This window comes from Lissotriton vulgaris, chromosome 5 (assembly GCF_964263255.1).
Source record: "Lissotriton vulgaris chromosome 5, aLisVul1.2, whole genome shotgun sequence".
Taxonomy (NCBI): domain Eukaryota; kingdom Metazoa; phylum Chordata; class Amphibia; order Caudata; family Salamandridae; genus Lissotriton; species Lissotriton vulgaris.
Window position 1 is genome coordinate 400,133,354 of NC_141693.1, and position 24,711 is coordinate 400,158,064.

The 24,711-nt window shown below is 45.1% G+C and overlaps 1 protein-coding gene across 1 annotated transcript in view; it reads right to left on the bottom strand.

Annotated features, from left to right (window-relative positions):
* Nucleotides 1-20,675, bottom strand: part of SMIM1 (small integral membrane protein 1 (Vel blood group)) — a 178,020-nt gene extending 157,345 nt beyond the window's left edge. The window contains exon 1 of the mRNA XM_086921742.1: nt 20,121-20,675. The gene's annotated coding sequence lies outside the window, so the exon portion shown is untranslated. The remainder of the gene's footprint in view (nt 1-20,120) is intronic.
* Between the last annotated feature and the right edge of the window lie 4,036 nt (nt 20,676-24,711).

The following is a 24,711-nucleotide window of genomic DNA, read 5'->3' on the forward strand; positions in this document are numbered from 1 at the left end:
TCTAGTGGAGAAGTGTGGCTCACTATTTAGAGGAGGCAGACCTGGAAGCAGAGGTCAGCCCGGGACCAGGGTTCAATTCCCGGCTCGGCGGGGTCTTGAGTCCGAAAATGTACATGGACTCGACAATTCTCGCTCTGGTGCCTACTCGATTCACGGGTTCACACTCTGCGACTCTGGGCAATAGCTTGCTTGTTCTCCACAACAGCCCCTCGCGGCGGGATGCCTGGCTTTCACCTTGCGGATACCCATCCGGGGTTATCTCACAGGGGAATACCAGGACGGGTTCCCTAAGCAAGCGATTAGAAACCGCTCGGTGATTTGCGCTATATAAATTCCTGTACATTTACATTCATGAGTACTACAACACACAGACAACTGGAGCATTCGGGTCAGGAAGATTTCTTATCATTAACCCCTTCGCTGCTGATGACGAGCTCAGCTCGTCATCAGCCACTGTGGTCGTGTGCGGATGACGAGCTGAGCTCGTCATGTAAAGCTGCTTTTCATAATTTGCCGCACACAGCGGGAAAACCCGCCGCAGCGATGCGGTTAAAGAGAAGTGAAGATGCATGAAACGTGCAGCCTTCTTGCAATCAAAGCCTTTTCAAAAGTCCACTTTTCATTTTGACATTCCTTTAAAACTGCAAGGACTAAAATATACTGCATTTGTAGTACAACAGTGAGATGTGGGCAGTTGTGTGAGACTACCCCTGTGCTGGCCTCCGAACAGTGCTTCTATTGCTTGCCTCTTACTTCCATCATTCTATTAGCACAAATACCGTGCCGGATTCTTATCATGATCATTCATCCCAAATTAAACAACAAGCCAAATACGCCAGACTGCATTTGTCGACTGCCCCATATGAAGAAATGTCTGCTTCGTGTCTTTTCTACAAAATTCATCTTTGCGATTTGATTTTCATACTTGAACAGTACTAAACTATGTGGAGTGTGGACTCCATTTTGTTTCATCACAGCTTCCTCTTGGTTCTGGTAGATGTTTGGGGCAAGTGGGAAAGTAAAGCTCGAATAACCTTGAATGGTGATATAGAGAGGGAACAGGCGTGGATGTGACTTTAACCCGTTGCATGCTCGTGACGGAACCGCTCCGTCACAAGCCACGGGTGAGCTGTGCTTGTTCACGGCCCGCTCGCCGCGCCTGCGCGGCGCGAATTTCGCGCTTGCGCTGACTAATTAATGAACGGGCGGGTTCGTGGCGGAACCGTTCCATCACAAGCACAGCTCACCCGCGAGCCGTGACGGAGCGGTTCCGTCACAAGCACGGGACCGCCGCGCGACCGCCCCCCCTTAGTGCTGCGGCGAAATAGCCGCCGCAGCGAAGGGGTTAATAAAGCCCAGTCCTTCCCAAGTGGGGAGAGGTTTCTTGGGTGTGCTCTTCTCTTTGAAGCCTCACCCACCCACCAGTTATAAAGAAGTGCTTCCATCCAATTCACAGGAACAGAAGGCTTGTGCTGACTCTAGGGACCACATTTATCACACCTTCATGAAGAGCAGCAAGCCACCTGCGCTGCGTGAAGGGGCAGGTATGCCCCGCATTTAACATTATATGGCACACTCCTGTTCTTTTCTTGTGCTGGCACACAAGCTGCTGCATAGCATAAATGCAGGCACCCTTGTTCCTTGGTGCAAGGGTGCCCACATTGCAGACAGGATTGTTTTTGTGCAGAGAAGGACATCTTACTGTATAATAACAATTCCCTGGCGCATTTTCATCTTTCTATGTGTGCTGCAGAAAGCAGCACACATAGAAAGAGGAAAAAACAATAAAGATATTTCTCCTTGTTACGCTTCACCCCGGGATGCGCAGCATTTTGAAGCATTCCCTGGTCTACCAGTAATGGGAAATCTGGGAATGTGCCAAAATCCATGGGTGGATGCGTGGGAACACCCACACTCCACCCATGGAACGCATCCCTGGGGTAGAGTAACCCAATGGAGCAATAATAATAATTACAACATGAATGGCAGTGGCTAAAAAACACCGGTCAGCACCTCCGTACTGTTTACCAAAAGTCCAGTAAAAATGTTCTGTAAATAGGCGTGCTCAATGTGAAACACTGTCCTACTCACCCAATGTTATCTTGAATTGAAAAGACTTTTCCCCATACACTTCTCCGTTTGAAGTAAGACACGTTTCTATATGCCCGGCTCTGTACAGCAGGAACCCTAATGTTGTACCACTATTTTCACTAATGAAGTTTGGGGCTCGTTCGACTTCAATACGAGCATTTTTGTCTTTTTTACTCTCTACGCATCACAAGAGCTCATACTTGAAAATTGGACAGACTGAACTTTAGTTACTTTTAAACACGCTGATATTTTATAACTTTCGACATTGGAAAGTGTTTTGAAGTCCTACTTTGCTGCTAAAGAACCTAAGTATCTGGCTCACCGTTACTGCTGTGGTATATCCCGTACTATTGAGAGATCACGGGGATTCATGCTCCGACTCTTTCAACTGGTTTTCGAGCCTTGAAAAAGTTGTCTACATGACGAAACACGTGTCAGCTGTCTGCATCAACAACATTTATTCCGTATCAACATAATGAAGATTATACAAGTTTTATTGCTTTTCTTTAACTGGATTATTACTGTCTTCATTGTATACACTGAATTGTATTTATGTTTATTAAAATGACTGACAACAAGGTCAGTTGTGAAACTAAATAGTGGTTGTGCTCTGTAATCAATACATTTCTGTAACCCAATGGAGCAATTTGACCTGCATTGCGTTACTCTAGATTTATCAAGCCTTGCAAGGCAACGCAAGGTGGCCTTGTGTAAATTGATAAATCTAACTTAGTAGTTGCATCACCCTTGTGCTCCATTGCGTGGTGCAAGTGCAAAACAACTGCTTGATAAATCTGCCCCCAGTTTTGGGTCCCGGGACCTCTGTTTCAGGGTTTGTGTTTTGGCCCCAGGAGGCCATGTACCCCATTTTACATTTAAATCCACCCGCCAGATTGAAAGCACATATCCTAAACTTTTGCAGAGGACCGAAGAGACCCAGTACCAATCCAATCTTCTCTTTTATTCTAAACACAAACTTAGGGAGACATTTATTACCTCTTTCAATTTCTATAACAAATTTTATTTGTATTATTACACATTTTCAGATGCCAAAGTTTCAAAAAGAAAGCTGGAGTACTGCAAAATGTTATTGAATTTTTATAAATGTTAACACCATACAATTCCCTGACACCCCTTCCATTGGCCAATGTTCCCTTCTATTGGAGAGGATTGTCCAGCAGAGTGTATGAAAGCAAAAGATGTACACAGATGGAGGAAGGGAGAGATAGAATACAATACAATGGCATTTGTAGAGCACATGGTTACTTCTGAGGGAGCGTATCGGCGCTAACAGCTGAAGTATCAGCGCTAATAGCTGGACTGCCCTAAAGAACAGAATGGAGCTAACCCTTAAACAGGTGGGTCTTTAGGCCTTTTCTGAGGTAGCAAGATGAAGGTTGAATGGAAGCATATTCAAGAGCGTAGTCATCAAGAAGGTGTAGGACCTCCCCCTGTGTTGCGCCCTATGGATCCTCTGATATGCAGGAGCATCTGGCCGTTAGACCTGGGGATCTGCTTTGGTGGTAGGGCTTGAGCCTGCATCTAAGGTATAGAGGTCACTTGTTCTCCAAGGCTTTACACGTGCAAATTAGCACCTTGAATTGGATCTGACTGCTCACAGGGAGCCAGTGAAGCTCGTGAAGATGTATAGACACGACTGCCGAATCGGGATCGGAGAATAAGGCAGGCAGTGGCAGCATGCTGTATAATCTGCAGCTGTTGCAGAGGGTGAGCCAGCAATCCCAGGTAAAGTCTGATGGCATAGTTAAATTTAGTGGTGACAAGATCATGGACCACAGTCTTACGCAAAGTCACAGATAACTGGTGTAGCATCCTTCTGAGAGATTTCAGAGTAGCAAAATAGCTAGCCGAGCCTGCTTTGACCTGCAGTTCAAATAATAGGGCTAAGTTGAGTTTGATTAATTCTGCAAACTCCAGTGAGGCAGACTCAGTACTGTATCCAGTCCAAAAGCCAGACTGTGTATAATAAAGGAGGGTGCTCGATTCAAGGGACAAGCAAATCTGCTTATTGGCCGTCTTCTTCCGCATGTTGACTGGTTCCTGAAAGAAGAAAATCGGTCTAAAGTTACTGAGTAACATAGGGTCTGTGTTAGGTTTCTTTAGCAGTGGAAGTAGGAGGTCCTGTTTCCACCTCTTGTGCACCATAGCAGACTCTCAGGAGGAGTTCACGATGTTGCTGAGGATTGGATTGATGACAGGCAGGACTGACTTCAGTATATCAGGCAGGCAGCAGTCCCAATGTGATCCAGACTCAGTTAGCCAGAGGCATAGCCGAATCATCAGGGGGAATGGGCTCGAAATCCTCAGCACCATTCGAAAAGACAGTGCCTTCACTGGGCGGTCTACTGCTAAGCCCTGATTTTGACACTGGTCATAGATTACATTGATTTTGTTCACAAAGAAATCGGCAAGCTCCTCACACAGACGTGTTGAGGGTGTATGAGAGCTTTGCATCACCCAAGGGAAGAGGAAGGCGTTAACAGTGCTGAAAATTGCCTTAGGTTTGTTAGCAGCCAATAGAGCGTGGAGAGAGATGGCAGGAGAATGAGAGAATCTATGATGAATGAAACCTGTGCCACTTAGCCGCACCTCTTATGTGCTTGAGGGAGTCTTGCGCAGCCGTTGCTTGTGATATACTTTTTTGTGTTTTAGTGAAGCATGAGCTGCTGCTGCCCGTACTACAACGCAGCCGTCATATCTGTGTCAATGTGTGTGTGTGTGTGTGTTTGTGTGTGTGTACTTGATTTGCTGCCACTTGTTCTGTATGTTAGGCACATCCACACTGGTGTTGCCTGTACAGTACTTGTCTTGTCACTGATGATGCCTATATAGTAACTGCTATGTGTGTGAAACAGGAGCTACTACTTGCAATGCTGCTGTCTCTGTTGTAGGGAGTCAGCGTTTGTGTTTGTCTGAGACAACCACTAATGATTAAATGAAATGAAATGAAAATGGGTATTTAGTTAGTAGAGCGCACAGCTACTCAAACAAGAGTGTCCTGGCGCTTATGCAGCGATAAGAGAGGAGTGGAAGGGCCTGTATTTTATTGAAACAACCATGTCTTTAGGCACTTTCTAAAAGAAAGCAAGTTAGGGTCAAGCCTCAAAGATTCCGGCACGTTGTTCCATAATTTTGCACCCAGGAAACCAAAGGATCTGCCCCCCTGTGCGAGTAAGATGTATTTTGGGCAGAATGGCCAAATTAGTATTGGAGGACCATAAGAGTCTGGACGTTGAATACCAGTTGACACGTTTATTAAGGTACACAGCACAGCCTTGTGAAAAGCTTTAAAAAAGATGATCAAGGCCTTAAAGTCAATCCGCTCTTTAATGAGGAGCCGGTGCAAAGATTTAATAACCAGGGTCATGCAGGTTCTAAGACTAGATCGCATAATGGCTCTGGCAGCTGCATTTTGGATCACTTGCAGACGCTGGGTCAGGAATTTTGCGATACCAAGGTATAGATAATAGACATAGTCGAGTTTAGATGTCACAAGAGCCTGCACAAGGATCCTTCTGCTCTCCACGGTAGGAGCGGCAAGAATTTTTTCAACATTCGGAGTAAACCAAAGCAAACGCCTGAGAGGTGTTGAATCTGAGGATGCATCGACAATGATTTGTCAATGATTATTCCTAGATTTTTTACTTTCTCTTTTTCAATGGGCTGAGATGGCAAATCCTTAGGCCACCAGGAGCTCCAGTCAGGTGTTTAGTGACCACCAAAGAAAACCACTTCAGTCTTATCCGGATATCATTTCAGCTGGTTTACCTTGAGCCAATTAAAAACCTTCGAGAGGCAGGAATTAATCAATGCCCGATCAAAGTCAGAGCCTTTGTCACACAAGAAAATAAGCTGTGTGTCTTCAGGATAAGAGCCAATTTTTGGGCCTGCTTCCTCCACCAAGGATGCTAAGGGAGAGAGGTAAATATTATAAAGGGTTGGGCTAAGAATAGAATCTTGAGGGACGACAGCATTCATAGCAGGGACTGGAGAGGAGAAGGGTGAAAGCCAAATGTCCTGAGATCTATTTTCCAAATAGGAAGACATCCACTTGAGGACGGTCCCACCGAGGCCAATGTTCTTAAGTCTATTTAAAAGCCTATCATGTGGGACTGTATCAAAGGCCACTGACAGAGCAAGCAATATCAGAACGGCCTTGCCTCCCGCATCCAGTCTACCCCTGATACACTCAGTAACTTCCAACAACGCAGACTCCATGCTGAAGTTGGCCCTAAATCCGGACTGGGATTCATGTAGAAGCTTCACTTCTTCAATATGTTCTTGCAAAACTTTGTTTACAAACTTCTCCAAGACCTTTGAAAGGGCCGGAAGCAAGGAAATTGGCCTATAATTGGCTGGATCTGTTGGTATCCGCGTTAGTCTTCTTTAACAAGGGCACAATCTTTGCATGCTTCCATGATTTAGGCATTATTCCAGTGGAAAGGGAAGTATTAAAAAGCTGATAAGCAATCGGATTGATTGTAGAGGCAATCTGAGACAAAATATTAGTTGGACAAGGATCAGGAGAGCCTGACTTGATACTTTGAAGAAGAGACAAAGATTCTTCTAGCCGAAGCTCAGGGAAAATGAAAAGGAGTGGAGGATCAGAAATGTGGTAGTTACAGTTAACATTATTGTAAAAATTCAACTCGTCCTCAGTTATGCTAGGGAGTGCAAATTGGATGAAGGAAACTTTCCTGTGAAATAATGTGTCAATCTTCTTTTTCCATTACTCTGTGCAAGGACAGGCTTTCGGAGAAGTAAAGGATTTGACTATCCTGAAAATTTCTTTGCTCATGTTATGGGCATTATCGATTCTAGATTTATAAAAGTCGGTCTTGGCCCTTTTAATCAGAGTATGATAAGGCTTTAGGCTATCTTTATACGCCTTCCTGTCTTCGGGAATACACATTTTTTGCCACTTCTGTTCCTTAATTCTGCAGTTCCTTTGACTTTTTAATAAGGTGATTACAATACCAGGGAGCCGGAGGGGTTGACCTTCTCGGAGAACGGGAGATAGCCGGAGCAGCTCCCTCAATGTTGGAGCGAAGCCAACGGTCCCATTGGAGAGCATCCTGGTCAGCCGTGCACCTCAGCCTAGGTAAGGAACAATTTAGGGCTTCTGCTAATGCAGGAATAGAAATCTTATGAAATGCCCTGTGAATGGAGGATATTTGCACCGAAGTGACTGAGGAAGCAACAGCAGCAAGGGGGATGTCAAAGTTAAACAGAGTGTGGTCAGATCAGGTGATAGGAAGGGGAGAATTGGCCGTTAAATCTGAATTATGAAAAATGTGGTCCAAAGTATGACCCTTCACATGAGTAGCCAAGGAAATAACTGGGAGCAACTTAAAAGTATGCAACATTTCCAATAGAAGGTTAGCATGGGGATCTTTATCATGATCCATGTGTATGTTAAAGTCCCCTAAAATAAGACAGTTATTGAATTTTAGGGCCAACGAAGAAGTGGCTGAATTAAGTGAAGGAATAAAATTACTAATGGCACCCGGGGGCCTATATATCAGAAACCCAGCAAAGCTCTGGTGAGGGGAAATGATGCAACGAAAACGTAGAAACTCTGTGGACTCTATAGTTTCAGTAGAGATTTGGGAACAATCTAAGTCATGCCTGAAAATTATTGCCACACCCCCCCCTTTCCCCAACGATCTGTCTTTCCTAAGAATCTTATAACCCGTAGGGACAGCCATAGCAATAGTGGGGTTAGAGACATCAGAAAGCCAAGTTTCAGTAAGAATCAACAAATCCAGTTTTTCATCAGCAAGTACATCATTTATGTGTGTAGCGTGTTTTTGCATGGAATGACAATTAACCAGGGCAGCCCTGATACCCCGTTTTTAAAAAAATGTTTCTGCCATCTCGATCACCACAGAGGATCTTAAGAGCTGGTGATGTGGCGAGAGGAATGGACCACCTACAATTCTTGCAACAAAAATCTGACAGTGAGCAGAAATCAGCACCGCACTGCCCTGTAAATGTTTGAACATAATTCAATAAAGACTCCCTATTATATTGTATATCCTATATGATGCCGGGTCTATATCTGTTCTGTGTGTATGGGAATGTCGACAAACCATAAAACTTCAAGCCTGGCTCAGGCTAAATGGCTGACTCTGACTCAGTGCTTGTTCAATGCAGATTGGTGAGCCAAATTACAGTCAAGTTAAGCATACCAGGCACTAATTTTTCCCTCCCAAATGCAGTTTTAGAAGACAAAAAAAGGCTAGATGCAAAACAGCTGAGAGCACAAATTTAAATAGGTGCTTTTTAGGTCTCGCCTGAGACAGTGCATGCGCTCTCACTTGCAAGAGATATTGTACACAACAAGGGGCTTGGAGCACGCCCATTGCTTAACATTAATTTACTTTATTGTCTCTCTAAAGTGCTACCTCCAAATTGGACAGCGCTTGCCGGCTTCACTTCCTCTTCTTTTGTGTGGAGTATGGGTCAAGCCCTGATCCATTTCTTTATAGTTGCCCTTCCTCTGGTTACACTCATATAGAGCTACTTTTGTTTTCCCTTCCACTCCGTTGCTTTTTGCCATTATCCCTCTTACCCCGTCGCTTGTTTCTTTTCCCTGAAGCTCTTCATGAGAGTGCATATTTTACCCAGCTGTCTCCCTTGTATACTTCTCTACCCCCATGTCGCTCTCAAGCAGACTGTGCTTCTATGCACGCTCTAGTTTCACAGGATGTTAAGCCAACACCCGTACTCCAACCTTGCTCCCCGGTTCCAAAGTCAGCAGGTCTGGCTGTAACGCTATGCCCTTCAGATACCCCTCTGGTTTTACAGCTTAGCCGAATCAATTGAATGTCTCTTTAATGTGCGTGCAATACTCACGCTCTTCACAAATCTAACGCACAAGTGTCTTTTTTAACAAAAAGGGTGAAATGGGACTACATTTACCTAAATTAGTTTGATGTATTATGTCAACCAGATACCACTGTTATCCAGCTTTATGTTTGTTAGAGAGGCTTCTTATACAATAACAAAATATTCTCCATGAAAGTGTTCTGCTGCTACTTGGCTCTAGTTGTGTGTGGCATCTATATAATCTAACACTTCCAACATATTAGCTTTTGTCCAGAGCTGGGTTCCCATGACCCCTTTACCACCTCTCACCTCTAAAAATCAAATGAGAACTATTTGCTTGTGTGAGCTTGAGTGAATGAGTGTGTAATAAGAAACCAGGAAGTGGAAGGTAGAGGGCCTAAAGCAAGATTCTGTAGGAAGCAGTCTGAATGGACTGATGCAGCCAATAAGAGGGAATGTGATACCGGCGCTCTTGCAAAAGTAAATGCAGCCATTCATCTGCACATGTATTTTGTGACATATTTGGATTTGCAGACATTTATAACTTAAAATAGTGACAGCTTTGTATGTAAATTCAGAATTTCGAAATTGCTCACTTGTTTACTTGTTTTCTAGTCAAATATTGAGTGTAACGTGTGAGGAAATAATTATTGAAAGATGCCTACTTGCTACGGAAGGGATACATAGCAAAGGGGCACAGGCATCATTTACCTAGGGCTTACTGTTGATGCCCCTGGAATAGCCTTCCCTAACCCTGGTCTCAGGGGCTATAAAAGAAGTCTTAGAAATATAATGTAAACATGCCTTACTTTGACCATACCATACTATACAATACCAGGCCATATCATACCATGCTACACAAAGACAAGCCACACCATAACATACCATACCATGCTATATATTAGGACAGGCCATAACATATCATACCATTCTACACAATACCAAGGCATACCATACATTATCATACCATACTATGCAATGACAGGCCATAACATTCCATACTATACAAAGATTAGCCATACCATAACATACTATACTTTATTTAAAAACATGCCATATAATAACATGCCATACCATATGTTAGACCTGACATCCTTGGTGTGGATCCTAATGACTTTTTGCCTTCAGCTGCTGGCTTTAGGACCCTGTGTACTTTACCACTGCCAACCAGTGCCAACGTGCATGCGTTCTCTGCTTTAAACATGGTAACATTGGTTTGTCCAAAATTGGCATTGTTAATTTACTTATAGGTCCCTAGTTTGAAGTATCAGGGACATCAGGAATTTCCAGCTCATCTACCTACAGCACCTGGGCTCTGCCACCTGAATGTCTTGCTCTCCAAAAATTTGCCAATCTAGTCCTGGTTCCTTGGAAGTGGGTATTAAGTGCTGCAACTAGCAAAATCCACACATCACCGCCATTGCACTGCTTGGAACCGCGCATCTTCATCAACACCGATGCATCACAGCAGCAGTGAGGATCAAGGACACTGCATCTCCATCAAAGCTGCTGCGAGCATCAAAGCAATCGCATCGCCGATGGCGCTGTACATCTCTTCCATTCCCGACACATATCTGAGCCTACATCCTAAGGACCAACGCTGATGCATGGCTTGCTTTGCTCCTTGCATCATGTCCTTGGCATCAACTTAACCGTGAGCAAAGGTACTGTTTAAGCGAGCCAAGACTGGTCCCTGTACTCCACCCGCGCTCCATTGCGGTCAGGCTGAACTTTGAATTTGACACTATCTAGCGCAACCAGATAGCCCCGGTGGCTCATTATGCTTTAAGCAGTACATTTCAGTTTATTCTTTAAAAATTCATAACTCCGGTTATACTTATTGCATTTTTATTCTTTTGGTCTTGTTTTGTTCAATACATTGAGCATTATTTATACTTCTAGGTGTGATATCTTTTTGTGATGCACAAATACTTAACACATTGCCTCTTAAGTTTAACCTGACTGCTATGTGCCAGAACGTGAACACAGGTACATTTAGGTTATGTATCTGACTTACCCTGACTAGGATTGTGGTTCCTACTTGAACAGGGTGCACACATCTATCAACCAGAAAAACAATTTCTAATGCCATACTATACAATAACAAGGCATACCATACTTTATCATACCATACTATTCACTGACAGGCCATCCCATAACATACCGCAGAATACTCTACAATGACAGGTAATATCATACTATACCATGTGACAGGTCATGCCATACCATAGTTTACCATGCTATTCTATACAATAGAAGGCCATATCATACCATACTAAACACTGACAGCCATTGCATACTATACTATTACCATATCAAACTATACCATACTATTACGGGCCATACCATAAAATGCCATACCATACCATGACAGGCCTAACAATATCATAAGATATCATACAACGTAACTAAAAGAATTATACAAAGCCAATACATTTTGCAAAGGCGCAACCTATCGGCTTTGACCATGCTCATTTTCTGTATATATCTGGGAGCCAAGCTGAGCTCTAACTAATATGTGTCTGCCACACTGAAGACCTGCTCGAGGTCAGAGTCCTTTTTGTTCTGCTAATCAATGTAATTGCCATCACTGAGGTTCTGACTCTCTTAACCTAGCAGACAGCACAGATGTCTGGTTTGCTAACAACATCTTATGGACATTCAGAAAGCTTCCCTGGAAATGCTTCTGCCCATTACTTACCAATGCCTTTGTGGTTTGTAACTCACAATTGCTTGCTTTCTACTTGCTGGTTGTATTTGTTTAAGACTCCCCACCTTGAGTTTGAATCTTCCCTTGCCCAAACCCTATTTACTGCATCTTTCCATCAGTACTGAATTTCTGTAATCGGGCTTTTAAATCTTGTTCTTTTCATGTCACATTTGCTGTACATTCAAATGTAAGGCTCTGTCTTCCAGGGAGCTTGGTGTTTACTTTTCTTTCTCTGGCTTCAAAGTGAAAAGATTTATGTGACAATCATGCTGGCTACTAGGGTGTGCTGTCCGAACCGATATTTGTTCCTAACACAAAACAAATGTAAGTCTGTAAATGAACTGTGCAGATCTTTCAAAATATGGAAAGCACACTGTTATAAACTGTATGTTTGTGCAAATGTAATGGTCATTTTAATTGAAGATGTGCTATCTGTAATAGCAGTGCCCTGCCACACCATGCACACTCCCCTTTACCCTATTCCACCCTCCTCAGCACCACTCCACATTAGGCCACTCCACACTGCGTCACTCAACTATAATCTGCACCACTCCACACTACGCCACTCCACTCCACTCCACTCAACGCCTCTCTACTCTACACCACTCTACTCTATGCCAATGCACTTTATTCTACACTACTCTGCACCACTGCACTCTTCACCACTGCACTGTATGCCAATCCACTATAAACTACTCTAATCTACTCTGCACCACTGCACTCTACGACACTCTACTACACCCTACACCAATATACTCTATGCCACTACACTCTATGCCACTCTACTCTGCATCACTCCACGCCCCTCTAATCTATTCTGCACCACTGCACGCCACACAATTCTTCTCTAGACCACTGCAATCTACGCCGCCCTACACTCTACCCTGCACCACTCCACTCCACCCTACACCATTCCAGTCAATGCCACTTCACTCTACTCTGAGACAGTGCACTCTACCGCACTGCACTCTATGCCACTGCACTCTACACCACTCTACTCCACTCTGCGCCACTACACTCTACACCATTGCTCTCTATGCCTCTGCAATCTACTCGGCTCCATTCTACTCTATGTCACTGCACTCTATACCACTTTACCCAAAACCAATGCCCTCTATGGCAATCTACTCTTCACCCCTGTACTTTATGCCACTTCACTCTAGTCCACTCTAAGACAGTTCACTCAATGACACTACTCTCCAGGATATTGCGCTCTACCCATTAAACTCTACTCCACTCTATGCCACTCTACAAAACTCTATGACACTACTCCCCTCTATGCAACTCCCTCTATGCCACTTTACTTCAGTATATTCTATGACACACTACTCCATTCTATGCCACTCCTTTCCACGTTAAGCCACTACACTCTTACAATCTATGCCACGCCTCTTTACTCTATGCTACTCAACTCTGTAACACTCTACACCATTCCACCCTACTACACAACTCCACTCTATAACACTCCACTACAATCTACTCCGCTCTGTGTCACTCTACTCTACTACACTCGATGAAAAAACCCTCTTTGCCACTCCACTCTGCCCTACACCACTCCACAACACTCTATGCCACTCCACTTGTCTCCACTCTGACACTCTTCTCCACTCTACACGACTCAACTCATCGCTACTTGACGCCCTTCCACTCCAGGCCCCTCTACTCCCTCCACTCCAGGCCACCCAAATCTATGCCACACTACACTATTTTTCACTGTCGGTGAAGGGAAAAAAGAAAGAAATATCCAATAGCTGGACAGTGCAACTAGGAACCAGAGTACAAACACCAGCTTCAGCTCTGATCCAACCTGTGTGATTCCATGGAAATCACTTCAGTGAGACTAAGAAATCTGATGTAGGCCGCATGTTCAAGTGGGGAAACCACAACCCTAACTTTTTAACTCAATTAACACAGCCACAAGGGCTCAGATACTTTTTATTTTGCAATCTTTTTACACAGCTTTTTTGTGATAATCGAATTACAATGACAAATGATATGTACCCATCTGTGCATCACATTTCTTCTACAAAAGCTTGCATTGTATAATCATAAACACATACCAGAAAGGAAAAAAACAAGGCTAACTTCGTCCCAACATCAAGTACAGTGCAGTCACAACCCCCCAACTGGCTTCCTTCTGGTCCTTTTGGGATATGTATTTTTTTCCTAGTTGACCCTAGTGTCGGGCCACATTACGATTGATTCCCAACCCGTCACAGTTCTGAACCTATTGATGATCAATGCGCTATCTGTAAGATACATGTACGGGTATGTTGGGCTATACCTCTTGTGTGTCCCTTTCCTGTGAGCTGTCACCTTACTCAGCCGCAGCTCCATTCTCCCCTGCAACCTGAGACATACTACCCATGAGAGCCGCCCACTCTGTTAACTCCTCCTCCAGCCTATCATCTCGACGTGCCCTCTTTATATACACTTCCTCCGTCTAAGCCCATTCCATCATGTCTTTGTGCCATGGCTCTATGGAGGGCGTTCTCAAACTCATCCATCCAATGGCCACTGTCCGCTTTGCCAAAGCCAACTGCAGGAATTTCCAACATATCTTACCCTCCTTTAGTTTCTTAGCTATGCCCAATGGGTAAACCTGCGGGGTAGCACTTGGATCTGACAGGTCACCTCCCTCATGCGCTCTACCGCTTCTGCCAATATTGCAGGACCACCTGGCATTCCCACGCCATATAGAGAAATGATGCACTGTCCTCTCCGCACCTGGGATACACTGCTCATCTCCCCAAATACATCCTGCTGAGTTTAATCTGTGTTAGGTACGTTCAGTGCAGGTAGTTAAAATGTGTCAATCTAAAACAGGCATTACAAGACACCTTGCACTCCAAACCACATCCTCTAAGGGGCCTTCTAAATTCTCCTCCCACGCCTGTCTAGCAGGGATCTTCCTTCCCACCCCCCTTTCTTCCAGTAACGTTTTGTATGGGAAGGTAACCATATGCCTCCAGGCTCCTGCCCTTAACAGTAGTTGTAAGATAGCGGTTTCCCTTTGGGCACAGGTACCATCATCGGCTACAGGTTATGCCACAAAAGCCAAGAAACATGGGCTCATTTGTTGTGTTGCTGCACCGTTCTAGATCTCCAACAGAGACTTTTACTAAAACCGTTTTTTGTCCGAGGAAGCACCGACTTACACACAGGCTTCCTTTATTTGCTTTAATAACAGGTCAAGAAAAGCCACAGCTCCCCAGAGAGGTCATAGACAGACCTCAATTACATCTTTCCTGCCCAAATGTAAGAACTAGGTGGTCCCAGGGTCTAGTACTGTTGATTCTTTCGATTAGCCAAGTGTCTCAAAAGGGTTTAACTGTTTACATTTTTTTGTTTTTTATTTTTTAGTTTTACATAGTGTGAATTAGACCCGAAGATATCAGAGCGCTTTACACAAGCACCAGTTATGTTACACAACCACACATTCATTTTTTAGGTCTCGCCTGAGCCAGTGCGTGTGCCGGTCTGGCGAGACATTTAGTGAGTGGGCTTTAGAAATCCGACCACAAGCTTTTGCTTGTGGACTAAAGCTTGCAATTATGCACATGGACACGCGTGTAGCCGCCATCTGGCTTTCCTCGCTGCACCCTTACAGCGCGCGATCAGGTGCCATCTGGCTTTCTTCTTGCTTGCTCTCCCAAGCGCCTCGTTCCACCCCTCCCCCACCACAGAGCGTGTCTTGCGGCCGGCAGTCTTGAAAAAGAGATTGTACTTCAACTTTAAAACAAAAAATACCAAGAATGCAAAAAGTGAGCACAAAGCTTTGTGGAAAGATTTAATACTTTACAAAAACAACTACACCCGAATATAGATACAGTAAATGTCCTTCCGCAATTCATTATTGCATGCACTAACCTGTCTGTGCTGTGCGAGTTTTAATTCTTTGGTTAAACGATTTAACACTGTAAATGTAGTACACAAGTTCTACCTCTGTTACTACGTTTGCTTATATTATTTTCGGGATACAGTGCCCCAGGACGGTATGGTTCATTATGTGGCTCCCTGAAGACTGGGTATCAGACTTCAGCAAATATGATTTTCAGCTGCTTACACTGCTTGATACATCATACCACTGAGGGCTAATTAGCTTTTTATGTATATTCTTTGTTGGCGTTCTGTGCCTACCACAGAAGAGGATGGAGTAAGTAGGAACATATTGAAGTGCTTTTTGCTGTGTTGTGCTTATAGTGAATATCTTTGTGCAATTTACAAGTGGTGTCAATGATTAATGGCTTTGCATTTCTTTTAATTCAATTCAAGCTACGTCCTGTTGAGTCTCCTTACAATGTGTCTCTGTCTTTCATTTCTTGCTGGGGTCCCCGAACCTATGGTTTCTGCAGTTTAATTATGGGTGAAGGCAACAACATTGCATGAAGTGAGCACACCATTACTGAAGGTATCTGCCTTGCTCTTTAAAAGATGTTACCTACTTTTTTGGTTAAAGGTAAAACATGTGTAACGTGGCTCCGCTCCCCCACCCCCTCCCCCCGCACCCACTATGGTGAAGTTTCATACATTAGCAGTAGAAGGATACGAGATAAACAATGAACTCAACCCATTTCAGTGCCCATTTCTTCACATACTTGGTACAAATGCAAGCGGTATTAGCTACTCAACCCATTTCATGTGCCCATTTCTTCACATACGTGGTACAAATGCAAGCGGTATTAGCTAATTCTGTAGGCAAACACAACATTTTTAACCCTGTTGAATTAATTTAGAGTCATCGTTTTCTGGGGCCTGTAGTTTCCCATCATTTTACTATTGGCTTGGTTTGGCTTTACTCTTGGCTTGCGGTCCGGGCATATTTCTTCAGCAGAATTTTGTTTGATCCGGCACATTTTACATTATGGACTTTATAATACATAATTATAATGTTCACAATGATCCGATTTACAACGTGCAGTGTTGCTGATGCTCCACAGTGTGTTCTCGGCTAGCATTAGTAGCAAGCCTCTATTAAGAGAGATGCCAATCCAAAGTCTAGGTTTCTATTCAGGTGAGGCACTGGGCTTTAAGCACTTCTGCCGCCTTGTCCACACCCCTTTATGCCACATCTAAACATGCACCCTCCGACATCTGACAGTCCTGTTTCCACTTTCCATGAGTAGGCATGTGCTTTTTGTGCAAGTGAAAGAATAACCTATTGGGCGCCGTCTACCTTATAAAAAGTCTCTTGGGCTACCGCAAGAGCATAGAAAAATAGGTTTTTATGTCTGACTAGAACCTGGTGAACAAAGGTAAAACGCTACATTTTAGAGGAAGGGTATTTAATAAAACGGGGCACACCACAGCATCACTCAGCACCACCACAGCATCACTCAGCGACACCACATCATCATCACTCAGGGCCAATAATGCATCACTCAACAACACCACAGGATCATTCAGCACCACCACAGCATCACTCAGCACCACCGCAGCATCACTCAGCACCACCGCAGCATCACTTAGGGACACTTCAATATCACTCAGCGCCACCAGAGCATCAGTCAGCATCACCACAGCATCACTTAGGGCCAGCACAGCATCACTCAGCACCACCACAGCATCAGTCAGAACCACCACATCATCACTCAGCACCACCACATCAGCACCGCCACAGCATCACTCAGGGTCACCACAGCATCACTCACCTTCACCATAACATGACTGCAGCACCACAGCATCACTCAGGAACACCACAGCATCACTCAGTACCACCAGCATCACTCAGCAGCTTCACATCACCAATCAGCATCACCACAGCATGTCAGCACAACCACAGCATCACTCAGGGCCACCACAGCATCACTCAGGGCCACCACAGCATCACTCAACGCCACCACAGCATTAGTCAGCACCACCACGGCGTCACTCAGCACCACCACAGCATCACTCAGGACCACCACAGCACCACCACATCATCACTCAGCACCACCACATCATCACTCAGTACCACCACAGCATCACTCAGGGTCACCGCAGCATCACTCAGGAACACTGCAGCATCACTCAGTACCACCACAGCATCACTATGCGCTATCACTGCATCACTCTGCAGCATCACAGCATCAAAGAGCACCACCACCTCGTCACTCAGCACCACCACAGCAGCACTCATGATCACCACAGCATCACACATCACCACCACAGCATCAGTCAGCACCACCACATCAACACTCAGCAGCATCACTCAGCACCACCACAGCATCAATCAGGAACACCACAGCATCACTCAGTACCACAACAGCATCACTCTGCAGTGCCACAGCATCACCATAGCTTCAGTCAGCACCACCACAGCATCACTAAGGGCCACCACAGCATCACTCAGGGCCAGCACAGCATCACTCAACGCCACCGCTGCATAACTCAGGGCCAGCACAGCATCACTCAATGACACCACAGCATCACTCAGTGCTTCTTATACTTTTTAATTACAACTGTTTAAAATGCTGCACAGCAGCCACACATCTCTACAGCACAGCTTCGAAACATTGGCAAAATCAATAGCTCTACCTAAACACTTATAAGGCCCCCAATGAATAGCCAATAGGTCTCGCCTTTGGGGCATTATAAGTGTTTAGTTATCCAGCACAATATCCTTCATTAAACAACATCAACCGTTGCATGGCTAAACACTTATAAGGTCCCAAAAGCGAGACCTATTGGCTATGCCAATTCTTGTTTTGTTAGGCATGGGGAGATTAAGTGATTTGTCCAGAATCGGGGAGATTAAGTGATTTGTCCAGAATCGCTGGATGTTGATCCTCCCTGCTGAGCCTCGAACCGGGTTCCCCAGCCTTGTGGTCCACAGCTCTAGCCGTTAAGCCACACCCGCTCCCGTCAATAATGCTTTAACGCTGACCGTGTATTTTAAAACGTTTTGTAAGGGCAAGAAAGTACTCAACCAAGAACATTGAAACAGCAGGAAGAATTATTTAATGCACATAGGCACTTTAGCACAATGTCAGATTTTAATTTTATGCCCAGCCTTTACTTCCATGCAATATTCAGGCGGTCCAAACGGCACCCATTGCAAATTCTTTTGTCTCCTTCGCAGAATCAATCAATCAATCAATCACAGAATTTGTAAAGCTTCCTTTTATTTTCAGGTTTAAATAAGGTTTAATAGGTCTTACAATTGCTTGTGAAGTATTAGGTGTTGCTAAGGATTAGCAACGAACTATTCATATAATGCACAATGGCACTTTAGTTATGTAGGAATGCGAAGTAAAGAACGGAAGGTCTGATTATGTCGTGTTAAGGCCGGTCAGGATCCTATGCATTCAAAGTAATCTGTTCTGTCTGATAAATGTAGTTGCGATTGGTTTTCTTTGCCACAAATGTTAAGGTTTTAAAGTACTAAACAATAATCTTAAACTTGAAACTTGGATGCATGCTATATAAAAAACTCACGCGCGTGGTTTGATAGATAATGTTGCTCGACATATAACATCGGGGGTCATGCATACAGTGCACATGATAAATTGGCATCTCTTGGTTCGCTCCTAGAATTAAAATGTTAATCTGAAAGTCTATATCGCGTTTTTACGAGACTTTTGCTGTACATTTTACATGCAAAACCTTTTATGACTCGGCTCGTGTTTTGGCTTTTAGAGTCAAGCCAGACCCCTGGCTGGCCCTGCCTCTGCTCTCCCTGTGAGCTTCCTATCTTGTCCACTTGTATGTGTCCTGAGAGAAGCTTGCCCCGTGGACAGCTGATCCTGCACCTGTCCAGTGTGCCTGAGGGAAGCTTGCTTTGTGGATGAGGTACGTTTGTAGTGGTGTTGTCCGTGCAACAGCTCGCCTGTTGTGGTTGCATCTGATGTTTGCACTAGGTCTACCTCTGCTGGGCCTAGCTGCACGTAAAGCAAGCTCCTTCTGTCGAACTTTTTCCAAGGGTGGGAAGCTTGCACCCCTGCTGGCTTCGCTGTACCTGTTCTTTGAGTGTTATAAAAATCTTCCGAGTTCCGACTTCACAAGAGTCCCAACTGGTAACTTTGACAATGGTTGTCATTAATTTACATACGTTATAAGAAAGTGGCTTTTCTAAGTGATTGAAATGTTCACAGAATACAAATCTAACTAACCAAGACAACACACCCAGTGCCTTCCGTGATAATCTTACAGAGCAGCCCTGAATCACACAGTGCACTCTAGTGCGAATGCTGTGATTTTTAATGGTTTGCACACTTAACAATTGTATCCGCTTGCCTAAATCGCTTGCCTATACGCCAGGTCGCCAGCCAAGCGAATATCACGCTCTACGCTTGGGCTGCGGACGCTATGGCCGCTATATGTTCCATGGAATAGCTGAGACCGCAGGCAGTAGTTATAGGTATGCAGCAGGTGTAGACGCAACTCTATTTTCCAGCTCTTCAGCGCAGTCGTCCCTGTTGAGCTTCAAGGCACCTGCAGCCCCCCCCCCCCCCCCCCACCTAAAAAAAAACTGACTGAAGTAACTCACCGCAGAAGTAAGTGTTGGGTGGTCCCGGTCCCGGAGCGAGCGCGTCTTTGATTTTCTGGTCTGTGCTGTTTGTATCCAGCTTCCCTGGCGATTAGTGGGCCCTGGTTTCTTAAAAAGTGCTACGTTTACACGTATCGAAAATTCCCCGTCAACTTAGTGGCCCGGCTCCTACTGCGCTGGGTGCCAGCCAACTCGCTTCTCGCTGCCTGGAAGAGGAAATCTCTCGTTCGCTCGCTTCTTCGGCCGAGTTGAGTCTCGGGATCCGGAGAGCTGTGTTTTGTTCCAAAGCGGGAAGAGGCGGAGGAGGAGGGGGGAGGAAGGAAGGTTCAGCAACTCGGGCCTTTCTTTCACGGGAGGATTCAGCTGCCATCTGCAGCCGCTCCGCGTGCGGTGACCCGGCTAAGAAAGTCACTGGAGCAGAAACGAGCCTGCCTGCTATTTTACGAGTTATAAGGACTTGTTGCGGCGCGAGGGCAGACGGGCCAGGGTCTAATTTAGGAAAACCCTCTCTGCACGTTGAGGCCGCATTCGGCTGGCTACCGGGCACAAGGGGTTAATTCCACGCAGTGTCACCCATTGTGCGGGGAGGAAGACAGCGCTCGGGCCTCCCACTGCAGGGAGACCCCTCCCTCAACCCCTTCCTCCTCCAACTACTGGGAGGCAGCAGCTTATTTCCTGAAATACACCCAATAACTTGATTGCAACAAGTGATGGGAAACCGAGGTAATAGGAACATTGCAAGTTTGGGCTGGATTGAAAAACAAATCAGTTAAGTAAAAATCAGTTACAACTCAGTTAAGATCTTATCAATAGAGGCCCACATCAAAAACTCTGCAAAAAGTGCTCTTTTCGCTCCAAAACACCTCAAGAAAATGAAACCTTTTCTACCTCACGATGACCTCAAGACAGTGGTCCAATCCCTAGTTCTTTCCAAAATCGATTACGGAAAAGCCATCCTTACAGGGACTCCTAAAGCACACCTAGCCCCTCTAAGAGCAGTGCTGAACATGTCAGCTCGACTAGTTTCTGAAGTTAAATGATTTGAACACATCACTCCAGCTCTCAACTGCCTCAATTCGCTTCCCATGGAAGGCAGATGTATCTACAAATTGGCCTGCATCACACACTAAACCCTTCACTCTCCTACCCCCCAACTACTTAAACAACAAACTGTTTAGAGCAGGTCAATGCAGAACACTAAGAAGCACCAACTCACTCCTCCTTATTCCTCCAAAAGTGAAAAAGAAAAGTACCCAATACCGATCGTTCTCTGGCAACGCTCCCAGGATATGGAACGCTCTCCCTGGAGTCCTCAGATGCAACCCCTCCTTCTCCTGTTTCAAAAGGGACCTGAAACTCCTTCTCCTAAACAAATACTTTCATGACCAACGTCAACTAACCCAGTCTTCCTTATCCAAGTTGTCTCCCCTCTTCCTGGACTCTCATGGATAGTGGGTGACCCGACGATGTCGTTCTCGCCCTTTCTTTTGCTCTCTCCCCCTCCGCTGTACTGCAAATTCATTCATTCCCTTGTTTTATTTGGATCTATGGTTTGCTTCCTTACTGTAGGCCTACTATGTAATTGTAATATCCTCCTGCTGTGTACTGTGTGTCTGTAAAGCGCTCTGATACCTACAGGTCAAGCTAGCGCTATATACAACTTTAAATAAATAAACATTAAGAATTCTGAAACATTCAGTAGCACAAGACATTAAAGCTACCCTTTCAGGATGGTATTTCAGTGGAGGTGGCCTGATACCAAATGAGATCCGTCGCTGAGGCTCAGAAAATATTGGGGTTTGTGAGCCCTGCCAGAGCTCTAGCTCACCCCTTCCTTCGGAGACAACACTTGCAGGAAACAGGGGCCCTATCTCAAGCATATGGAGGATGTTAGACCTGATACGCTTCAGGTCATTTTTCCCTAAACTTTTTGCTTTTTACTACAGGGATTTACTGATTCTCCTGTAGTGGTCTTAGGCACGTTCCCACTGTAACCACACTTGTGATTACTTTCATCGTTGACCTCTTTGTTTTCAACTTATTCAGTCCAGACTCTACCCTCCCATTTCTTGATATTGCCTATTCCGCTAGTTTTGTTTTAACATTATTTTTGACTTTTATTGGCTTTCCCCCTCTACTCCAATGAACTTGTAAAGCATGCCCCCCCCCCTTGTCTGGTTGCCACCTATATATTGTTATTGACTTTATTGTTATCGCCGTGCTGCTCTCTCTAAAACTGTAACTTGGTAAAGCGCTCTGATACCCCCAAGTGTCAAGTTTGAGCTATAAAAAAATATCTAAATAACTTAAATGCAGTGCGAACATGTTTGCTCTCTTCCTATGCACGTTAGGAAGTGGTGCTTACTTGATGTTTTAAATTTTTTTTCCAGCCTGCCATTGCAGGCTAGTCTGCGCACACACAAATGATGTGCTTAAACATGTGTCCAGCCTGTCATTGCAGGCCGGTTTGCACACATGCACCTATGTTTTTTCTAAACATGTGTCCAGCCTGCCATTGTAGGTCTGTGTGTGCTCAATGGCGCTTCTGCTCAGGCTGGCCTTTTTAAATCACTGACATTGAGTTGCTTTGAAGACTGATGGGAACAGGACCTCTGTTGTCACGGGGGATGGATTTCATGAAAGAGGAATGGTTGGGACTAAGTTCCCTGGTTAGGGTGGATGCTTTTTATTATAGGAAGGAGAGTGATCTGATTGTCAAAAAGGAGAAGCAATTTAACAAGAGAGAACCTTTTTGAGAGGTCTTCACGCTTGGCATGGAGGGAGTTGATTTTGATCTCAACTTGCTTTGTGTTCATTGAGTGGAGACGGACAGGAGGGTGTGTGGGGGGAGCCAGTTTGGGGCATCGAGGAGATTGGGAGATCTGGGGAGTTCATGTGGGTAGAATGATTGAGAGGTGTTACCTGGTAGTATGACATGTTTTGAGTTTGGGTTGGGGGGTGTGGAGAGGTGGGAGCAGGAGTGCTACAGACGTTGGGTGGATTCAGGGTCGGGATCAAGAGTGAATCTGGGTGCATGTGGGGTTGTGGGTGTGCAAAGTAGGGCAGAGAGGTAATCCATCATTGGAAATGTCAGGCCCTGACTGAGGCAATGAAGGTTGTGATGGAGGATGGAAATTGAGTTTGTAGTGGGGTCTGAATAGGAGGCAACTGCCTGGAGAAGTGGGTGTGCAATGGTTAAGATTGTTAAAGAGTTGTTTTCTGGGCTTGAAGAAAGTTCTGAAAGCATTGATAAAATCTCCCTGCTCATTGTCCGAGGACTGGACCATTATGTTCCCATTATGGAAGATGGAGATGGTCATTCTACATGGCCAGTTTGGGGATTAGTTTATGGTTAGTCGTTTGTCATGGAGGGTGCTCCTCCTCCATGCCCCTGCGTGTCTCTGGCCCTTTACTAATTCCCCGCTTTTGTCTTATGTACCATCAGCGCTGTAGATATCCACAGTGCAACAGGATACCTCTGATTATTAGAGAAATTATCATCCTGAATGTGCCCCCTTTATTAGTCCTGTCACCCTTACCTGTCCCAGTGCATGTGTCTCATTCTGCCCCCAATGAATATGGTTTAGCTGCTGCCAATATGTATTCTGTGAGCAAAACACACAAGATGATGGGCGGAATGTTGCACAATGGCAAAACATTCACCCCCAGTCACAGATCTGGGTTTAATCCATCGTTATTTTTCTCACCAAGCCACCCCAGTTCAGACATGGCCATTTGCAAATCAGTCTTGACCCTGTGCCTCACAGGAACAGTCCAGATCGAACTGCCAAGCCATGTCTTCCCTGGACCGGAATCAAGCATCCTAGGACCTGTTTCTGGCTATCAGCCATCATCAGCCTGGATAGCTTGACTCCAGTGGCGTAGTGAGCACGGGACCCACGTCTGGGCATACCCTTCCCACATAGGGTGAACAGCAAAACACACAAGATGATGGACAGAGTGTTGCACAATGGCAAAACATTCACCCCCAGTCACAGATCTGGGTTTAATCCATCGTTATTTTTCTCACCAAGCCACCCCAGTTCAGACATGGCCATATGCAAATCAGTCTTGACCCTGTGCCTCATGGGAACAGTCCAGACCGAACTGCCAAGCCATGTCTTCCCTGGACTGGAAACAAGCATCCTAGGACCAGTTTCTGGCTATCAGCCTTCATCAGCCACAATAGCTTGACTCCAGTGGCCTAGTGAGCATGCGACCCACGTCTGGGCATACCCTTCCCACATAGGGTGAACAGCAAAACACACAAGATGATGGACGGAATGTTGCAAAATGGCAAAATATTCACCTCCAGTCACAGATCTGGGTTTAATCCATCGTTATTTTGCTCACCAAGCCACCCCATTTCAGACATGGCCATATGCAAATCAGTCTTGTCCCTGTGCCTCATGGGAACAGTCCAGACCGAACTGCCAAGCCATGTCTTCCCTGGACCGGAATCAAGCATCCTAGGACCGGTTTCTGGCTATCAGCCTTCATCATCCAGAATAGCTTGACTCCAGTGGTGCAGTGAGCATGGGACCCACGTCTGGGCATACCCTTCCCACATAGGGTGAACAGCAAAACACAC